Consider the following 20622-nt stretch of genomic DNA (forward strand, 5'->3'; position numbering starts at 1 on the left):
AGAAGATGATTTCATTTGTCTTTTAGGTTTAAAACCACTGGTTCCTAAATTCCTGCTGAGCCATGAAAATCTTGGCTAACAGAAATTATTCAGAGAAAGTGTGACGAATGTTAACAAAATGCATCATGCCTGCAGTGTCATTTCAGCAAGCATCTACTGTACAAACCCAAGTACTGAATGAACTATCATGCCAGACAGTATAGGACTAAAGGAATGAGGAAAAACATGGTTTGCACCAATAGCTTTTCTTCGAGGTACCAAATTTTATTCAGAAGGGGGAATGCAAAGTTAAGTCTAGAAGACAACAAACAAAGCTAAGATGTTAAGGACTCTGGGTTTGCAAAGAAACAAGACTCTAAGTATTTACAAGGCAGCACTGGGGCCCATGTGCTCAAGAGCGTGTAGCTATAATTATATAGACATTGGGGAGCCTTTAAAACCTATAGAGTTCTTGTTCTTGCAATATCATATTTTGTCCACACAGTGACCCCCCGCCTCATCCCCACTACATGACCTTTGTCAAGCCGTTTAGTCTCTATGAGCTTAGTTCCTTTGTCTGTAATACTATGGATTATAATAGTGCCTACCTCAGAATCATTCAGATTTACTAGAACACTTAAAATATTGACACTGGAGGGACACATGGGTGGTTCAGTCAGTTAAACATCTGCCTTCAGCTCAACTCATGCTCCCAGAGTCCTGGGATTGGGTCCTGTGTCAGGCTTCTTGCTCAGCAGAGAGCCTGTTTCTCCTTATCCTTCTGCTGCTCTCTTTGACAAATAAATAGATAAAATCTTTTCAAAAGGGACGCCTGGTTGGCTCAGTTGGTTAAGCAGCTGCCTTTGGCTCAGGTCATGGTCCCAGCGTCCTGGGATCAAGTCCCACATCGGGCTCCTTGCTCAGCAGGGAGCCTGCTTCTCCCTCTGCCTCTGTCTGCCATTCTGTCTGCCTGTGCTCGCTCTCTCCCCCTCTCTCTCTGATAAATAAATAAAATCTTTAAAAAAAAATCTTTTCAAAAAATATTGATTCTGGGGCACCTGGGTGGCTCAGTGGGTTAAAGCCTCTGCCTTCAGCTCAGGTCATGATCCCAGGGTCCTGGGATCGAGCCCCACATTGGGCGCTCTGCTCAGCAGAAAGCCTGTTTCCTCCTCTCTCTCTGTCTGCTTCTCTGCCTACTTATGATCTCCATCTGTCAAATAAATAAATAAATAAAAATATTTTTAAAAATATTGATTCTGGAAACTGCAAGACCATTGTTGATAGAAATTAAATATCTAAATAGAGGGATCTACTACATACAGACATACACACATATCTATGTAACATATCCATATATAACTATATATAGCCATCATCCATATACCATGGATTGGAATAGTGAACATTTTTAAGATGTCATTCTGTCTCTAGGTGATCTATGTATTAAGTAATTCCAATTAAAAAATATTAGGCTTTTTTGGTAACAACTGGTAATTTTATAATTTGGATGGAAATATAAAGGACCTAGAATAACAAAGAAAATCCTGAAGAGTGAAGTCCAAGGACCTATTTTAAAGCTATATTAACATAAACATTACATGGTATTGGTGAAAAAACAAACAGAATGATGAAATACAATACAGGAATAGACCCACACGAGTACCTTCACTTGATTTATGCCAAAGATGCCATTCTAAGTTAGTGGGGAAAGGTTGATCCTTTTAATAAATGTCATGGAACTAACTGGATTTAAATATGAAAAAAAAAAAAAGAAAAGGTCTTGCATCGCACTTTGAACCATAGATAAAAATTTAAAATGAATCATAGGGTTAAACTAAAAGGTAAAGCAATAAAATTTCTAGAAGAAAGCATAGGAAGTCATTTTCATAAATCTTGAGAAAGGTAAACTCTTAGGACACAAAAATTGATGGCCAAGAAAGAAAGGATATGTTAATTGGACTTCTTTAAAATGAAGAGTTATTAGAATAAAAAGTCAAAACACAAGGAGAAGATATTTATAAAATATATATCTGACAACAGACCCAGATCTAGTATAAAGAACTCTTATAAACTAACAAACAAAAGGCAAGAAAATTTAAAAAGCAAAAGATCTGATCTTCAAAAAGAGGCTATTCAATTAGCCAATAAACATATGAAAAGTTTTTCTATATTATATATCAGGAAAATATAAATTAAAACTACAGTAAAATACCATTATACCCCTACAAGAATGGATAAAATTAAAAAAACTACATGCCAATCGCTGGTGAGAATACAAAAGCAACTGGTACACTCCTATATTGCTGGTGGGAATGCAAGTGGTATAATTATGTTGGAGAACCACCTTGCAGGCTCTACTAAAGGTAAACAGAATAAATCCAAGGTCCATCACTTTTCATCTTGGGTATATCCTCAAAAAATGGAAATATGCCCATCAAAAGACCTGAACAAGAGACAAGAGTCTTCAAGAACAACAAAATCTGGAGACAATCCAAATGTTCACCAATAACAAAATGGATAAAATTTATTCATAGAATGAAATGCTATACAAGAATAAGAGGACAAATTATGGCGACATGGTTCATAGGTGACTCTCGGAAAAAATTTCATGGAAAGAGCCAGAAAAAATGCATTTTGTATCATTCCATTTATATAAAGGTCAAGAATAGGTATAATTAATCTATTGCAGTAGAGGTCAAATAAGCAGTTACTTTTGGAGGTTATTCATTGGGAGGAAGAGCGCTGATATTGCTCTATATTTTGATCTGAGTAATGGTTTTACAAATATATAGATACGTTAAAAATGTAAGATATGTAAAAACAGATATGTAAAATATGTAACTTTGCACTTAAAATCTGTGCACTTTACTAGATGTATTAATAAATATGTACATTTACATATATATAATTTGTATGTGAACATAAGTATATATACTCCCTTTCAGCAGTGCCTGGAATATAGTAAGTACTCAATAAATGTTAGCTGTTTTATTACTATGAGTAAAAAGTAACAGTGGCTTATTAAAGAGATAAAAGAGGTAAAACTTGACCATATATATTTAAGCTCTCTCCTAAGCTTACAGAATAGACAAGGCGGAGGAGCTGGGGTTGGAGCCCTGTCTTCTGACACTGGATCTAAGACATGCATGCCACCTCCCTTTTCTCACCGGTGGGAACTGGAGCTCCCTTTCTGGGCTTTCTAGCTTTCAGGACATGCTTTCTTCCTTTTCTAAATGGCACTGGAAGACTTCTCTAGTTCAGTTCAGCTGATTAAGGGCAGCAGGCCGGCAATCAGAGCAAGCACATGTAAGCTTTGGACAGAATGCCTCACAGTAATCGGTGACAGCTTAAAGCAGAATTTACAACTATGTAAAAACTGCTTAGAACTGTGCATTACTATAACTGCTCACAATTATTGACTTGATGTATTATGAGCCTAGAACACAAGGATTGTGAAATGATGGGGTTTTTATACAGTGCATGCAAGAGATGCCCCTACTTCCTATATTCCCAGCTCTGCAGATGGCTGTGCTCCAGGCAGAGGATAGAAACAAGCAGAGGAAAAGTCATTCCACTCTAAGAGTGCTTAATCCTCATTTGTGATTACATGTTCCGTTTTTAAAAGTATAAGTATGACTACTACTCTTCAGTGTAATTGGAGCTGAACAAACCTTACAGGTAGTCACAGATGCTTCTCTAGGCAGCTCTGGGTCATGGAGAAGAACTTAAGGGCAGGCAGAAGGAACAGGCAGTGCAAAGGCCCTGAGGCAGGACCACGGCTGAAGTTTTTGAACTCCAGGGTACATCGACATGAGAGCAAGTGATGAGGGGGGAGCCTGGTAGGATCCAAGGTTATGTCAGAGCCAGAACATGCACCATGTGTTTTTAAAGCATGAAGGAAAGGACCTTCTGAGAACTCTTTATTATTTTTTGCTTACAGAGCCCTGTAACTAAAAGGTGTGGGGGAGGAAGAGGAACCAGGGCTGGATGAATTCCTTCCCCTGTGGTGTAACATTGTCTAAAAACAGAGTACTGTGTTGGAAAGGACTTGATGAACTCTGAACTAGGCAATAGATTTTTTTTTTTTTTTTTTAAGGAATTCTATTCCCCTCCATTATCCTGCCCAAGATCCCTAGCCTCAGAGCAGCATTGCTGGTTGGTTAAGTATCTTGTTTTTATTTTAGTCATAATGTATTCTTTCACTCTTGAATCCTCACGCCCCGCCTCCCTCTCCTCGCCCCCTGCCTCTTCTATCTTGTCCCCATACACACCCCCATCCTGTCCCCATCCCCCCACCCATTGCTCTCTTTCATATTCCCCTTCTCCCTCCCTGAATCAAGCATAGAAGGTACAGAATTTATTTTTGTACTTTTGTGGCAAGGCTGAGTTATTTTTATCTTTATAAATTATTTTCCATTTTTAAAAAAAACTCATTTAATGAGATATATTTCTAAGTGACTAGTGTTATACATATTTCAGTAGGTACCCTTGGGGCCATCTGAGAACATAGTTTGGCAGGAATGTTTCCAAGTCTTTCTTGCTCTTGTTCTTTCTGGGTGTGGCCCCAGAAGCCAGGTGGTAACTCTGAGTATGAAGATGGAACATGCATATTTAAGTGGGGAAGATGGGACTCTGTCCTCCCAGTCCCCTTTTGATTGCTTTTGTTAACTAATAATCTTATGATGGCTGGAGTCAAATATCCATGGGGTCTGGGGTACAAGAGGGCAGCAATTTACCTCTCAGCCCTCAGGCAACAATTCTTACTTGAAGCTGCTATGTATAGATCTTGTACTACAGTAAGTTGAAAAGGAAGTTTCAGGTCCTCCCAGGCAGAATAAACATTATGACATTTCTATCTTCATCACAGATCTTTCCAATTATGGGTTGAAAGCATTCTGATGTATGAGCAAACCTCTGGACTTTATAAAGGGGGTTGCCTTAAATAGAAAATCTCAGAAAACTCAAAAATGGCTTTCTGATCCAAGAAAAAAAAAACAGGGAGAATAGGAAAAATGAATAAGAAATGAAAACAAAAATCAGTGGCTAAATATAAGAGCTACCAATCATTATGCTCTTATTATGGTCTGAGCTATAGTCCTTACCTATATGATCTCATTTAACCTTGAAGTAACTATGAAGCAACTTCTCATCATCCCCATTTTTCAAAAGAGAAAACGGAATTTTAGAGAGTTAAATAACAAGTTTAATTCCAAATAGCTCCGGCGCATCAGAGGTCTGGCTGCCCCAAGTCTTTGGAGAAGAGGAAACTAGAAGCTGTGGAAATGGGGGATACATTAGGAGAAGCAGAAGAAACTTTGTAGGTTGGAATCTAGGAAGCAAGTTCTGCATGGATGATAGAAGGAAAAAAATATTTGGGCTTATAAAATGAATGTCATATCGGTAACCTCCATGAGGTATGTTTCCATTCAAGAATTTTTAAACTAGTTGGCAGGGATTATATTTTTCATGCTGTTTAAGCACTAGCAAAATGTATTAAGAGAAAATGAAAAGTAAAAACTGTTCCTGGGGTGTCACTCATCTGGTAGAAGGGGTTAGCTGCTCACAAAGCCAGCTACTATTACTTATCATCACACTTATTATCCACTTTTGGAGTGGTATAGTAAGTACACTGCTCACTAACACACTGTCAGAGGAGAACTAGGTTCCAGTGCTCTGACAGTTCATGAGAGGTTAGGTCCACTCAACTCTTCAGCATTGGAGTAGTAGAACTCTAAGTAACCTCCAAGGTTTCTTCCTACCCTAAGGGGTCATGATATCCTGTCTTCTCATGTTTCATTTACTCTCTCCCTTCCATCCACCTACTCTGTCACACATCCTCCGCTCTGTAGATGGTACCCAAACTTCTATCATTGCAATTCAGATTTGGACATTCATGAATCTTTAAAAAGCTGTGGTACAGTAGAACACTAGAGTATAAGATACTAATGTGTATTATACTGATACTGATAGAATGTTTAATACTAATCCCTAGATTGGGCACACGAACAATCAGGTCTTTCATTCTCTTATTTGCTCTTCCCCATCTCCAGTTTGCTATATGCCCAGGCAGGATGCAAAGGTGGTACTAGGGGCATTTTTTTTTTCCAGAGTTGGTCATAGACTAGTGAATCCTCCTGGTGATATGATGGGTAGGAGGTGGCGGCACTGGTCTTATAGCTCTAAGATATCCCCTCTCAGCATTCTCTCTTTGACTAGGTTGGAGAGCATATTGGGAGGGAGCATTTTTTTCCCAAAAGATTTATTTATTTAGTTTAAAGGTGAGGGAGGGAAGAGGGAGAGAGAGAATCCCAAGAAGCCTCCTTGTTTAGCACAGAACCAAATGTAGGACTTGATTCCACAACTCTGAGATCATGACCTGAGCCAAAAATCCAGAGTTGGATGTTTAACCAGCCGAGACACCCAGCTACCCCAAGAGGGAGCATATTTTTATTAACAACTTTTGAAGACCTTCTGGCTTGGGTTTAAATTCTCAAGAACCAAAGGGCTAAGTCTTAGATTTATTTAATACTGAAAGGGAGAAATAGAAGTTATTTGCTTTGGAAGCACTGTATAGATGTGTGTGGATTAATGGCTTTCTCTCTTTCTACCCTTTCTATTCCTCTTTCTGCCATTTTTTTTATCTTCTCGTACCTGCTACTCCAAGAAGAAGATGGTTATTCTGTTGACAAAAACATGTGATTTATCTTTGTATCCAGAAAGGCACCTAGTTCTGTGTTTGTAACATATAGGTGCTAGGTATTTGCTTGTAGGATGGACAGATGGATGCCCTGAGATTGGACAAAGAAGAGGGGAGATTGAAAATCTAACTCTGCTACTTACTATCTATGTGAATTAGGGTATTTGTCATCTTTACGCCAGAATTCTATATTTTCTAAAAGTAGAAATTACATTTACCTCATGGTTTGTTAAGGGGAACCAAGGAAATAATCCTTGAAAAACACTCTGCTGAGTTCCTAGTGTTGATTAATAACCTGCTCAGTAAGTTTACCTAGTGAAAGGAAGATAGGAGTAAATGTTAAGATTGAGGAGAAGGAAACTCAGGGCAGTCATGGTGGATGATGGTAGGATACAAGGTTTTTTATTCAAACTGGGGCATAAAAACTCTGAACTCTATAGGGTTGTGTCAATAAGAACCCCAAATCTGGTGCCATGTGAAGACAGAGCAAGTAAGGAGTAAATTGAGAAGGTGGAATCTGATCATAGGTGAGAAAGTTTGGACAAGTATTTAACTCTTGCCAAAAACAAAGCCAGAAGAAAAACATAATCAGTAACAAAAAGTAAAGCTCCTTTTTTTATAATACAGTTGGAAACAAGCCTAATATTTTTAAAGGAATAGTCCCCTAATTTAGTGCTTCCTTCCTTTGTCCTTTTAGGTTTTGATACAGCAAATATTTGTTGAATGACTATGTCATTAAAATGGCTTCAAAGATAAATAAAAAGCCCACCCACAGCTGCCAGTCTCACAGGAAGTAAGATACTGCACTGAAAAATCAATTGCTCTTCTTAGATTGAAGACAGAATAGAAATCAGAAGCCAAACGGCCACCCCCTAAACTAGAGAGATGGGTAAATACAGAGAACCACAATGTGCCTGGAACAGAACCTGCTGCAGGAATTAGCTAAGAGTATTCAAGAGTAATTGACTAATTGCTGGAGATAGAATATGGACTATCTTGAAAACTTAAACTTCTGGAAGTTCAGCCTTGAGGGGGGGGGGATCCTTATACTTTCATGAGTTTTATAGCCAGGAGCCCCACCAGATTTTTGAAGTGAAGACTGAAGAAAAAGTTCCCCATGTTTCTGGCATGAAGACATAAAGCAGACATCAAAATCAGACTCTGTAATTATAAAGACTTTGAAATTATCAGAGTAGGAATTTAAAATAACTATGATACGTTAAGGACTCTAATGGAAAAAGTAAACATGCAAGATGGGTAATGTAAGCAGAGAGATTGAAACTCTAAAAAATAATCAAAAGAAAATAATAGAAATAAATAGCATTGTAAAATAAATAATGCCTTTGGAATTCTCTTAGGAGACTGGACATGGCTAAGGGAATCATAAATGGTTCTGAAGAAACTTCCCAAACTGAAAAACAGAATAACAAAAAGGAACAGGATTTCTAAGAACCTTGGGATAACTAAAGGCACTAGCACATACAAAATAGTAATAAACGAGAAGGAGACAAGAGAACAGAAGAAGCAGTTGAAATAATCAAGGCAGATAATTTTTCCACATTAATGACAGATATTAAAACACAGTTCCAAGTACCTCAGAGAACACCAAGCAGGATAAATACCAATAATCTACACCTAGTTATATTATGTTCAAACTGCACTTAAAAACAAAAACAAAAACAAAAAAACAAAGCCAGAGGCCAGAAACCAGAAACCAGAAACCAGAAACCAGAGGAAGGAAATACATCCTACCAACAGAGCAAAAAAGCTAAGAATTATGTTGTGCTTCTCTTCAGAAGCTGTGCAGGTAAAAAAAGAATGAAGTATTTTTAGTGTTGAAAGAAGTCTATAATCTAGAAAGGGCAAAGACATGTAAACAAAGGATTACAGTGTGTGTTCAATGACAGGACAGAAGAAGAAATGTTTAACTGTTATTTGAAGTCAGTCACGTGAGAGGATGACTGTAATCATGTTATGGGAGAAGAAAGGAAAGATAGGCAAAAACAGAAGCTTATTAAATGAACAAAAGGCATAGAAGAGTTTGATGTTCTCACTTTTTAGTTCCTTAATTCTTCATACCTTTTGCCCTATGAGGACCACTTCCATGAAACAACACAGGAACAAGCCTTCTGCCAAGATGTAGATAACTTATGTAGGAGCCTGTGACCAACTAAGTGGGATCCCATGTTAACAAGACAAAGAGCACAGCGTTGACCCTTTCATAGTCAATGCCCAGTTGTCTGCGTTTTATAATGCTAGTAGTGCTGGAAAGTCCAAGGAGTTACTATGTTTGAGAACGGATGAAGTACATGGCCAAGGCTCCAAGGGATCCTGGTGAACACATGGTATATACAGTGAGAAGATAAATGAGGTTGGAGAGGGGTGAATGGGCTGATGGAATTAAGGAAGTCAGAGCACTGATGTCATGATGGGGCACAGAACAAAAGTGATTATGAGAGGCTAAAAGATGAAGAGGGAAGAAGGGATTTTAAGACCAAAAATGAAATAAATGTAATGTAGACTTCCATTGGTTTGTACATACTAGGCCAGTTCTCAAAGGACCTAGGACACTAAGGATGGTATGTTCAAATACATGTGCACTATTGAATGTATGAGTCAAACAACAGATCTTGGGCCAGTAGAGGGCAAGTCTTGCTATCTTCATACATTTGCCTTTCATGGTAGTAATTTTTAAAAATATTTGAGAGAGAGAGCACAAGTGATAGCAGAAGCAGGGGGCAGGGTGTCGGGAGGAGGAGCAGAGATAGCAGCAGACACCCTGCTGAGCAGGGATTCCCAATGCAGGGCTTGATCCCAGGACCCTGGGATCATGACCTAAGCTGAAGGCAGATGCTTAAACAACTGAACCACCCAGGTGCCTACAATAGAATAACTTTTGATCCTCTGATATTAATACCTCCAGTTTCTATGTTTTATTACGTTAGACTATGGCTACTGCTTTTTTATGCTAGAAGAAATTTCTTTTGTACTATGGAAAAAAGGAAAGGAAATGATAAAGATATCTACCTCAATGAATCATTGTGGTAGATTGTCTCATCACTTAAAAATCTAGATTTGTCTTCATTGGAGAAGTGTCTCCAATGAAGACATACAAAAGGCTATCAGACACATGAAAAAATGTTCATCATCACTAGCCATCAGGGAGATTCAAATTAAAACCACATTGAGATACCACCTTACACCAGTTAGAATGACCAAAATTAGCAAGACAGGAAACAACATGTGTTGGAGAGGATGTGGAGAAAGCGGAACCTCTTACACTGTTGGGAATGCAAGTCGGTGCCGCCACTTTGGAGAACAGTGTGGAGATTCCTCAAGAAATTAAAAACAGAGCTTCCCTATGACCCTGCCATTGCACTACTGGGTATTTACCCCAAAGATACAGATGGAGTGAAAAGAAGGGCCATCTCTACCCCAATGTCTATAGCAGCAATGGCCATGGTTGCCAAACTGTGGAGAGAACCAAGATGCCCTTCAATGGACGAATGGATAAGGAAGATGTGGTCCATATACACTATGGAGTATTATGCCTCCATCAGAAAGGATGAATACCCAACTTTTGTAGCAACATGGACAGGACTGGAAGAGATTATGCTGAGTGAAATAAGTCAAGCAGAGAGAGTCAATTATCATATGGTTTCACTTATTTGTGGAGCATAACAACACGGAGGACAAGGGGAGATGGAGAGAAGGGAGTTGAGGGAAATTGGAAGGGGAGGTGAACCATGAGAGACTATGGACTCTGAAAAACAATCTGAGGGTTTTGAAGGGGCAGGGGGTAAGAGGTTGGGGGAACCAGGTGGTGGGTATTAGAGAGGGCATGGATTGCATGGAGCACTGGGTTTGGTGCAAAAACAATGAACACTGTTATGCTGAAAATAAGTAAAAAATTAAAAAAAATCTAGATTTGTTAAGTAGAAAGCCCAAACACTCTGAAACACCACTAGTTCTAAGCTGGGCAGAACACTTCAGGATAGAATTTACCACCCAAGTGGCAGAGAAGGAGACTCAGTGCATCTGGCAAATTTGCATGGTTGGTAGCAGAATGCACATGATGACAATGCTTGATTATTTAGGATGCTTGGTAAATGCAAAGTAAGAGACCACAGTAATCTACCACAGTAATCATTACATCCTACATTGATAGTGCCCTTTCATCTAGTTAGAATAGACCGTTGTCTGTGTGGTATGGATTGAGGGCCATAATGAGGAAATCTAAAGATAATATAACTGAGAGGGACCTTCTAGATCATCTAGTTTAGAAATTCCCTCCCTTGTGTTCAGAGTGTGCCTCAGCTTCTGGGGCAGCCTTGCAGAGCCCCCATTTATTCCTGAGCATGCTGCAGAGCTATACTTTTCTATGTGTGTTAGGATATGAAAAGACTTGCGTGCACTCATTGGTCTGACCTCATCATTTTTCTATGTGAAAAAGCTGAAGGTAATGAAGCAAAGTCGGTTGGTCAGCTGTTTCAGGCAGAGTCAGAACCACAGTCCTGATTTCTCGAATCCATTTCTCAACTCACCATGTCTCTGTTCTTCACAGTCTTGAAAGTTCTTCCACATATACAGTCATTCTGTTAGGGTAAGGCATGGTCTTTTATTAGATGTCGATTTCCCTCTTAAAACCTTCCAGAAGTATCCCATTTATCTCCTCCTCTTTCACCACACCACTGCTACAATGGCTGGAACACCCTTCTCCAGACTTCACTCCTTCTCTTCAAGTGAAGACTCAAATGTCATCTCCTCACTGAAGACTTTCGTGCTTACTGCAGCTCACCAAATAACTTTCATGTTACCTTGCTTTATTTTCTTCACAGAATTTACCACTAACACAAATGGTCTTATTGGTTTACTTCTTGGTCTCTTATTGGTCTCTTACTAGTGTGTAAGCAGGAACCTTGACTGAATTGATCCCTAGAACAAGGATTGACACATGGTAGGAATTTCAGCAACTTTATGAATTAGTGAGTTCTCTCCTATGAAGATGTGAAATACATAAAGTCAGGATTGCATATTTGTGAAGAGGTTTTGTTAAGGGGAGGTAAGGAAAAGAGGCTCATGTAGGAAGCATGGTCTGAGAGAGGGTGCAGGCAAGTAGAGGATGCTTGAGAGAATTCTGGAGTGTTTACCATCATGACCACTTTTGCTCTCCTTATTGTTGTGCTCAAAACTGACTCCAAACATGGCAGTCAGAGGCAGCTAGTGGGGAGCTGGAATACATTGGAGGCATTTGTTCCAACTTTTACTGACCTTCCTTCAGTGACATTACCTCTGCAGCATACAACACAGCCCTGCCTCAACCATGAAGATGCTCTCTGTACCACCTGCTAAGAGGAAATTCAGAGAAACCATACAAGCAATTACTAGATGTAAACTGGAAGAATCTAGAACAATAGATTCCTAAATCTTTGGAATCTAACTTTCTGGAGCCAGTCATGGGGTTAAGTTAGAGAAAGAAAAAAATGGGAAAGGAGAGTGACAGAGATGCTCCCTCAGGAATTAAAGAACAATGATACAGGCTTTGGGAAGCAATGACAACAGGGACAGCTCTATTCAGGAGGGAGACATTAACAAATCTCACAATCACCGCACAACATCTAGGTGGGAAGCACTTAACAGACAACACTCCCAATAGATGGCGCCACTCACAGCTGAGTGCATAGAAAAGGCAAAGGTTGGATTTTCCAGCGTTTCTTAGCCTCACAAATTCTGATGGATTTCTCTTGGTGGTTCTTTCGAAATAGGGCTGTGCCCTTCCCATCTAATTATTCTGCAGGCCTGTGGCACAGACTTACGTAAGACATATGCAAAGAAATAACAAGATTTCTGGGAAGCAGATCTTAAAGGCTTATTTTTTTAAACTGCATAGCTAAATTTAGGGAAGTGATTCAGAAGACACCCCCACTCCATCACATGTACACCTCTCTGTCTAGTGTTCCATGCACGTTTAGCTGTTCTTCTTGGCATTTCATTTTTTCTCTAGTTTCAGCAAAGGGCCTTGCATTTGTCCGTAAAGGTTCTTTCTATAAGGATAGTTTGCCTTTTTTTTTTTTTTTTCTTTTGGTGAAGTAATGACTAGGGCTAAGATGAATAAAATATAAACCCGGGCATGCCGTCTTTTCACACAGATCAGACATTAGAGAACTGCATGGTTCATGAAGGAAAATGTGTTCTTCCTCTAAGCACCTGGGAAGGTTTGGGGTAATTCTTAAGTGTCACACGCATCAATCTTTGAAATGTCAAGCTGAAAACAAGCCCTTGTCAGCAGATTCATGCTAGGGTCTCATTTATTTGGGTGTTTTTCTCTACTATCTGGATATGGGGGGGGGTGTTGGTGGTGACCCTCCCCACCATGAGAAACCCAGAATAAACACAGGTCTAGATCCTAATCTCAGGTGACAACTAATAAATCAAATATTTCTGAGTATGTCATCCCTCATTAAGTCTCATTTTTCTCAACTATAAGTTGAGAGGGTTGGGCTGGACCAGCCTTTCCCAAACTGATGCACTGCACCCTAGTGCACCACACGTTTGTTCCTTCTTTTTGCCATTTACAAGGTTTAGAAGCACTTTAAAGACTTAGTATATCCTATAATAAAAGAACAACTTTGTTGATCACATTATTTTCCAAACCAGTTTGACCCTGAAACAGCCCTAGTACCCCTTCTCATGTTCCTTCTCCCCCACCTCAACCTTTTAACCTGTACCTCTCTAAGCCCTAAGGAACCCATTTTGGGAAACCCTGAACTACAGGACACTGTGGATAACCTTATAGGCTCCTTTCAACTCCAAAAACAGCTCGTTTCTGCCATGAAGGCCTACTTCTTGCCAAACATATGCTAGGTACAATAAGAGATGGGGGCCTGTCTGCGATCTGCTTATAGTCATGGTCTATTTTAATCCATGTGATAGAAAAGCAGGTGGCCTAATTAGCGGATGACATCACTTTAGAAGGAAAGCAAATGCCCCCTCCCCCAAGTCAAGGATTTCTTATAGTTTATTGGCTGATAAACAAAGGATTTAGGGAAACTCTAACTTGTGAGTTCGGAAATCTGTAGATTCACAGGGAAATACTAATGGAAAACTACCACTGTTTTCCCAACTAACCCTATAAACACTGAGCTGACAGAGCACTCTCCTGGATGTGGGGAGAACCATGATCAAGGGTTGTCAGGATCCATGCTGGTATTGTCAGGAACTTTCGTTGGGAATCATCTGGGAGAAATAAAATTGAATTGAGAACAGGAAGACTCTTGTTTGACGGTAGAACAGCTTAAAATCTGTTCTAGTGTATTTTATCAAAACATTTTTTTTTTTTTCTGATTTGTGATTCTCTCTTCTGGGCAAGACAACTTCAAATCTGCCTCAAGCTTTACAGCTAATGGTACCACCCACCTAGTCTCCATATGGCCCCGTGACTAAGGACATTTATTATAACTTTAAAGTGGCCCCTAACTGTGCCATAGGCACAATAGTGCTTGAAATCAAGCTATTAGGGATATAACTTAGGGCAGAAGCTAGAAGGGAGGAAAAAAAAGCTGGCAGAAAAGATGCTGTTTCAGGATACACAGATGACAGATGGCTTACCTGTGGCATACGGCACATTTCTTAAACAACAACTCACCTTTAATGAGCACAAAGACAGGTCTTCTCTGCTTTTCTTCCAATACGATGTTAACACGGATGACATTTGGTTAGAAGAGCAGTAAATAGAAACTCAAACAAGGACACAAAGATATGGGGATACTGTAGGGAGGGGAGGAAGGTGAGCAATGGGCCCAGATGATAAAACGGAGTCAATGTACGTTGGAGAGACTTTTAGGAGTATCGATGCGTTTGGTTTCAAGGCAAGCGGGGAGTCAAAATGCCCACTCCCCTTCGCCCCCATATGTATAGCAGCAGGCAAGAGAACATTGTTCTCTGCAAAGAGTGGGAGGTTAGAGAGAGAAAGAAATAGCTGTGACTGAGCCATTGTATAGCTTTTCCATTCAAGACGAGACAACCACCTGAAGTCATATACTGCTGGGAGACCTATGAAACCTAATGCGAGATTTGATTGCCTACTGAGGCTTTCTCCTCCATTTGTGAGGCTGGGGTGGGCTGTTGTATGTCATGGGGAGAGAATGGGAGAGCCACTGCTCAGAGGCAGTACCAGTGCACTGGGCATTTAGGTCCTAGGTCCTAGAGTGCCAGGAAGGCCAACCAGCTGCTAGGTCATAATTCCAAAACCCCCTTTCTGACCACTACCGTCTCCCAGTCCACTCTTTTACTCACAGATCCTGTTTTTCTATCTTGTTGAGCCCTGTTATTTCCTCTTCTTCTTCTGTCACCTTCCCCTCTTGGTACTACTTCCTCACTGCCCCCTGTCCCAGACTCACAGCCCATCTAATCAGGGACAGTCTGTTAGTACCTCACACAACTTTAGGTCTTTGGCTTTATCCTGTGATTGCTCAGCAAGCTTCCTACCCCACAGAACTCCAGCCATCTTTCACCTTTTCTCTGCTTGGAGGGTTGATTGCTAGGAAAAAGCCAACAATCTCTGCTTCAGCAGAGTCCTTGGGTGTCCTTAACATTCCTTTCCTACAAAGGCTACTGACATCACCACTCCCTTCCTAAGCCCTCTCCCTGCTCCCCCTCTCAGCAGTTGGCCTTATTTCCATCTGCACAGAAGAGACTGTACAAATCAAAACCCAGCAGCTGGATCGTGCCACATATTAATCAGCAGAATGCATACCTTGTAGAAACTTGGATTCGCAATGGAAGGCTTAGACCAGCACAGGGGAGTAGAGGCTTTGGGCAGTTCTCTGCAGAACAGAATGAGAAAATTTTAGCATTCTCAAGGGTAACATAGGAGAGTGCGATAAAGAGGAAAGATAAGTGAGGAGGAAAAAGGGAGGAAGCAACTAGTTAGGCAAAGTAGGCTGGCACCCTTGGACGAAGAAGCCAATGAAAAATCCCAGTGAGCAAAACCAAAAGACTTTTAAGCACAAGAGTGATCTAGGTTCACCTGGAAGTTGTGCTGCGAGGATAAATACCTCTCTTTCCTTCCCATCAAAAGCTTCTCTGAGGTCTACCACAAACACAAATGCTTTGCAGAACTTGAGGCATAGGCATCAGAGTTCCCACAGGATGCAAGAGAAGCTGTCAACTGAACTAGTTTAGTCAAAAGCCAGTGTAGAGACTCAGAGGAGCCTGTGAAAATGCCGGTTCCTGGTGATCTGTAGAAACCAGTGGAAGATTTTGAGACCTAAAAAAAGTTTGTAATGATATTGAGGTAATGTCATCTCAGTTTAGAGGGGTGGAGAGGATCCCGGTGAATGGATATCAGGATTAAACAGGAAAAAAAGGGGAAGGGGCTTCAAATATAAATTTCTTCAGGTTTACCTCCATTCTACAATCATATGTGCAGCTCTTCCTATCTAACCTCAGTCTCATTCATTTCAAAGATGAGAGACCATGTAATGTGGTAGAAAAATGAGAAATTTAGGTCTCATATTGGGTTTTGAATTTTGACTCTTAACTTCATTAGTAGTATGGCTTTGAGAAAGTTGCTTAACCTCTCTAAGCCAAGGTCTGTAAACTTAGGATTTACAGAAAAACAACTCTTGTGAAGTTATTCCTTTTAACTGACCTGATGCATATAAAAATCCCATGATCCATGGTACGCAGAAGGTGCTCAATAAATATTAGATTTTCCCACTATCTAATTACCCCCTCATCTTCTGAGTCTGTTTCATCAATCATTTTTTTGTATCTTCCTATTCTTTCTATATCATTAAATAAATATGCTTAAAACTTATAAGACTTGTGTTTCAATAAAAAAATCCAGCCAAAAAATGGGCAGAAGATATGAACAGGCATTTCTCCAAACAAGCCGAACAAATGGCTAAGAGACACATGAAAAGTGTTCAACGTCACTTGGCATCAGGGAAATACAAATCAAGACTACAATGAAATACCACCTCACACCTGTCAGTATGGCTAAAGTTAACAATTCAGGAAACGACAAATGTTAGTGAGTATATAGAGAAAGGGGAACTCTCACACTGTTGGTGGGAATGCAAACTGGTATCGCCACTCTGGGAAACAATATGGAGGTTCTTCAAAAAGTTAAAAATAGAGCTACCCTGTGACTCAGCAATTGATCTTCTAGGTATTTATGGAAAGAATACAAAAATAGTGATTCAAAGAGGCACTTACATGCCAATATCTATAGCAGCAATGTCCACAACAGCCAAACTATGCAAAGAGCCCAGATGTCCATCTATAGATGAGTGGATAAAGAAGATGTGATATATAGATATAGATAAACACATACATACACAAATACACACACACACACACAATGGAATATTAGTCATAAAAAAGGACATCTTGCCATTTGCAATGATGTAGATGAAACTAGAGGGTATTATACTAAGCAAAATGTCAGAGAAAGATTTTACTCATATGTGGAATTTAAGAAACAAAAACAGATGAACATAAGGGAGGGGAAGGAAAAATAAGATGAAAACAGACAAGGAGGCAAACCAAAAGACTCTTCTTTAAAAATTTTTATTAATTTGACTGAGAGAATGCAAGCATAAGCAGGGGGAGTGGGAGAAGGAGAAGCAGGATCCCCACTGAGCAGGGAACCTGATGTGGGACTCTATCCCAGGACCTTGGGATTATGACCTGAGCCAAAGGTAGACGTTTAACTGACTGAGCTATCCAGGTGCTCCTCCCCCAACCCACCAGAAGGGACTCTGAACTGTAGGAAACAAACTGAAGGTTGCTGGAGGGGAAGTGAGTTGGGGGATGGGGGTAATTGTGTGGTGGGCATTAAGGAGGGCATCTGATATAATGAGCACTGGGTATTATAGGCAACTGACAAATCACTAAATTCTAGTCCCCAAACTAAAAAAGACTCATATTTCCCACTGTCCTATATTTCTTCTCTAAGTCTTGCTACAATCATCTGAATTACATCTACTTCCTCAATGCCCAAATGTCCCCAAGTCCCTTCCCATGGGTCTGCTCCATGACTCCATGAAAGTTCCCTTGCTTGGATCACCAATGACCTTCACTATGGTCAGATCCAAGGAACTCATTTTAGCCTCCTTTTACTCAACCTCTCAGTGAAATTTTCCACTCAGATCACTTCCCCTTCTCTTTGAGACAGGTACCACTCCCACCTCCAGCGGCTAGACTACTACTCCTTTTCTTTTCAGTGTCTTTCTTTTATGGCCTTAAAAAAAAAAAAAAAGTTGTGTCCCTCTCTCCTACCCAGAGTTCCACTGTACCTTTTAAAAATTCATATTCTATATTATCATTCTGCAAAAACTTATTCACAACTAAACCTTCAGCTAACACCCAAATGCTGGTGACTTTAAAATAATTATTTCTCCGAGCAAGAACTTTCCTAAAGTACTACCCCCATTTTTCCTGACCACCTACCTCTTCAGTTCAGCAAGCATTTATTGATGTATTTACTCTAAGCCAGGATATTTATCAGAGATATAAGATGGGAAGGAACATACCTCCCTGGGATATCAAGGGGGTCCTGCATGCTTGAATTAATTTCCAACTTCCCCAGATATTCCTAACTCCGTTAATAAGGTAAGAGAGGGAACATTGTACTTTTGAAGCAGGATCATCCCTCCCTAAGAGGGGAGAAGATTGAGCTCTGCACCAGCAACAAGACCCCACCCTTGTTAATGGCCACAGCCAAGGGTTAAGATAGAGTCCCAGATACTCGTGCCTCTGTACATGCAAACACTCAGACTGACATTCACAACCTCTCATTCATATCTGTCTTGAGGGATTAACACCCCAAATATATAGGGAACTCACACAACTCATAGCAGAAAACCAAATAACCTGATTTTTCTAAATGAGCAAAGGAAAAATACAATAAAATAAATGAACAAAAGATCTGAATAGACATTTCTCAAAAAAAAGACCAATGGTCATCAGTACATGAAAAGGTGCTCAGCATCACTAATTATCAGGGAAATGCAAATCAAAACCACAATAAGATATCACCTTACATGCTAGGAGGTCTATTATCAAAAATAAAAGTGTTGGTGAGAATGTGAGGAAAAGGGATCTTGTGTATTATTGGTGGGAATATAAATTGATATGCCCATTATGGAAAAACAGTACAGAGGTTCCTTAACATTAAAAACAGAAATATGATCCAGCAATCCCATTTCTTGGTATATATCCAAACGAATCGAAATCCAGATCTCAAAGAGGTATCTTCACCCCCGAGTTCACTGTAGCATTATTCACAATAATAGCTAGATACAGAAACAACCTTAATGTCTATCAATAGATGAATAAAGATGTAGTATAGATGTACAATGGGGTATCATTCAGCCACCAGAAAGGAAATCCTGTCATTTGTGACAATGTAGGTAGGACTTGCAGGCATTATGCTGAAGGAAATAACCAAAACACAGAAAGAGATACTACATCATCTCACTTATATATGGAATCTAAAATAATTAAAATTACAGAAGCAGAGAGTAGAACACTAGTTGCTAGAGAGCGGGGGCAGGAGGAGAATGAGGAGACAGTAAAAAGGTACAAACATTCGGTTATTCAAAATGAAGGAGTTCTGGAGAGCTCTTGCCCAGTCTGGGAAGGTTAACACCAAAACTGAACTGTATACTTGAAATTTGCTAAAAGATCTTAGATTAAGTCTTTTGACACCCCCCCCACACACACACACAATGGTAAACACAAAGAGGTAATGGATAAGTTACTTGATTGTGGTGATCTTTTCATAATGTTATACATGTCAAAACATCATGGGTGAGGGAAATGAGGAGACCTTGGTCAAAGAGTACAATAAGGCAAATAAGTTCTGGGATCTAATGTATGGCATGGGAACTGCAGTTAACACTACTGTATTACATACTTGAATGTTGTTGAGAGTAAATCCTAAATGTTCTCACCATAAAAAATAAATGGTAATTAAGTGAGGTGATGGAGGTGTTCGCTAACATGATGGTGTTAATCATTCTGCAATATATAAATGCATCAAATCAACATATCATAACCCTTAAACCTATAATGTTAAGGGTCAGTTATATCTCAATAAGGCTGGGGAAATGTACACTTTAAACATACAGTTGTTAATCTGTCAAAGTTCTCAATAAAGATATTAAATTAAATTAAGTATCTGCCTTTGGTCTACCTGAACCAGTCTCCTTAGTCCTTCTATCCCAGTGGTGTCAATCACCACAAGAGGCCTCAGACTCCCAGGTCACTTCTCATCACTATACGACTCTGTGTAACCCCAGTTTTCCCCCCAATATCCCCCTCCTTCCAAATTTCCAAGGCCATCTACTGTGTTCTCTTGAACACATAGGCTATCATTACCAAAAATCCCCTGTCTCTCTAGTCTTCCCGGAGCAGTCCTGCCACATGTTTTCTCTAAAGAAAACTTGACTTCCCCCAAGGACAAATACCTGAAGTAGAGTAGGGGTTAGGTTTTCTTCCATATCCCTCAGAAGTTCGGCTTCAATGTGGGATGAGGTCCTCCTCGCTCTTCATTGCCACTTTCAGATCATTCTCCCTCTCTCACCCCAAAAGATCTCGGTTTTGAATCACACATTATCAGACTATATCACCTGTTACCCGTCATCGTAGCTATAACTTACTGACATTGGCCTCCCTATCACTCTCTCCAGCACTACTTCCGTCTTAATTTTTGCTGAGGTTAATACACAGGAAAGTGAAACGGAGCATCCTGGCCACTCACTTCACCAAACACTTCTACTCCGATGGTCTTGTCCTCCACTCTCCTTAAGGTCTCACTCCCACGATGCAGGTCAGTCAGATAAGCTTGTCATAACAAATCATTGCAATGATTCCGTAATACAAACTCCATGACACCACCTCCCCTAGGTGTCAGCAATCTCCCTCTAGAACCCCAG

The 20622-nt window shown here is 40.0% G+C and overlaps 1 long non-coding RNA gene across 1 annotated transcript in view; it reads right to left on the bottom strand.

Moving 5' to 3' along the window:
* Positions 1 to 20330, bottom strand: part of LOC309849350 — a 135704-nt gene extending 115374 nt beyond the window's left edge. The window contains exon 1 of the long non-coding RNA XR_014303666.1: positions 20155 to 20330. This is a non-coding gene — a long non-coding RNA (uncharacterized lncRNA). The remainder of the gene's footprint in view (positions 1 to 20154) is intronic.
* Between the last annotated feature and the right edge of the window lie 292 nt (positions 20331 to 20622).

Source organism: Mustela nivalis (assembly GCF_964662115.1).
Source record: "Mustela nivalis genome assembly, chromosome: 16".
In the NCBI taxonomy this organism is placed as follows: domain Eukaryota; kingdom Metazoa; phylum Chordata; class Mammalia; order Carnivora; family Mustelidae; genus Mustela; species Mustela nivalis.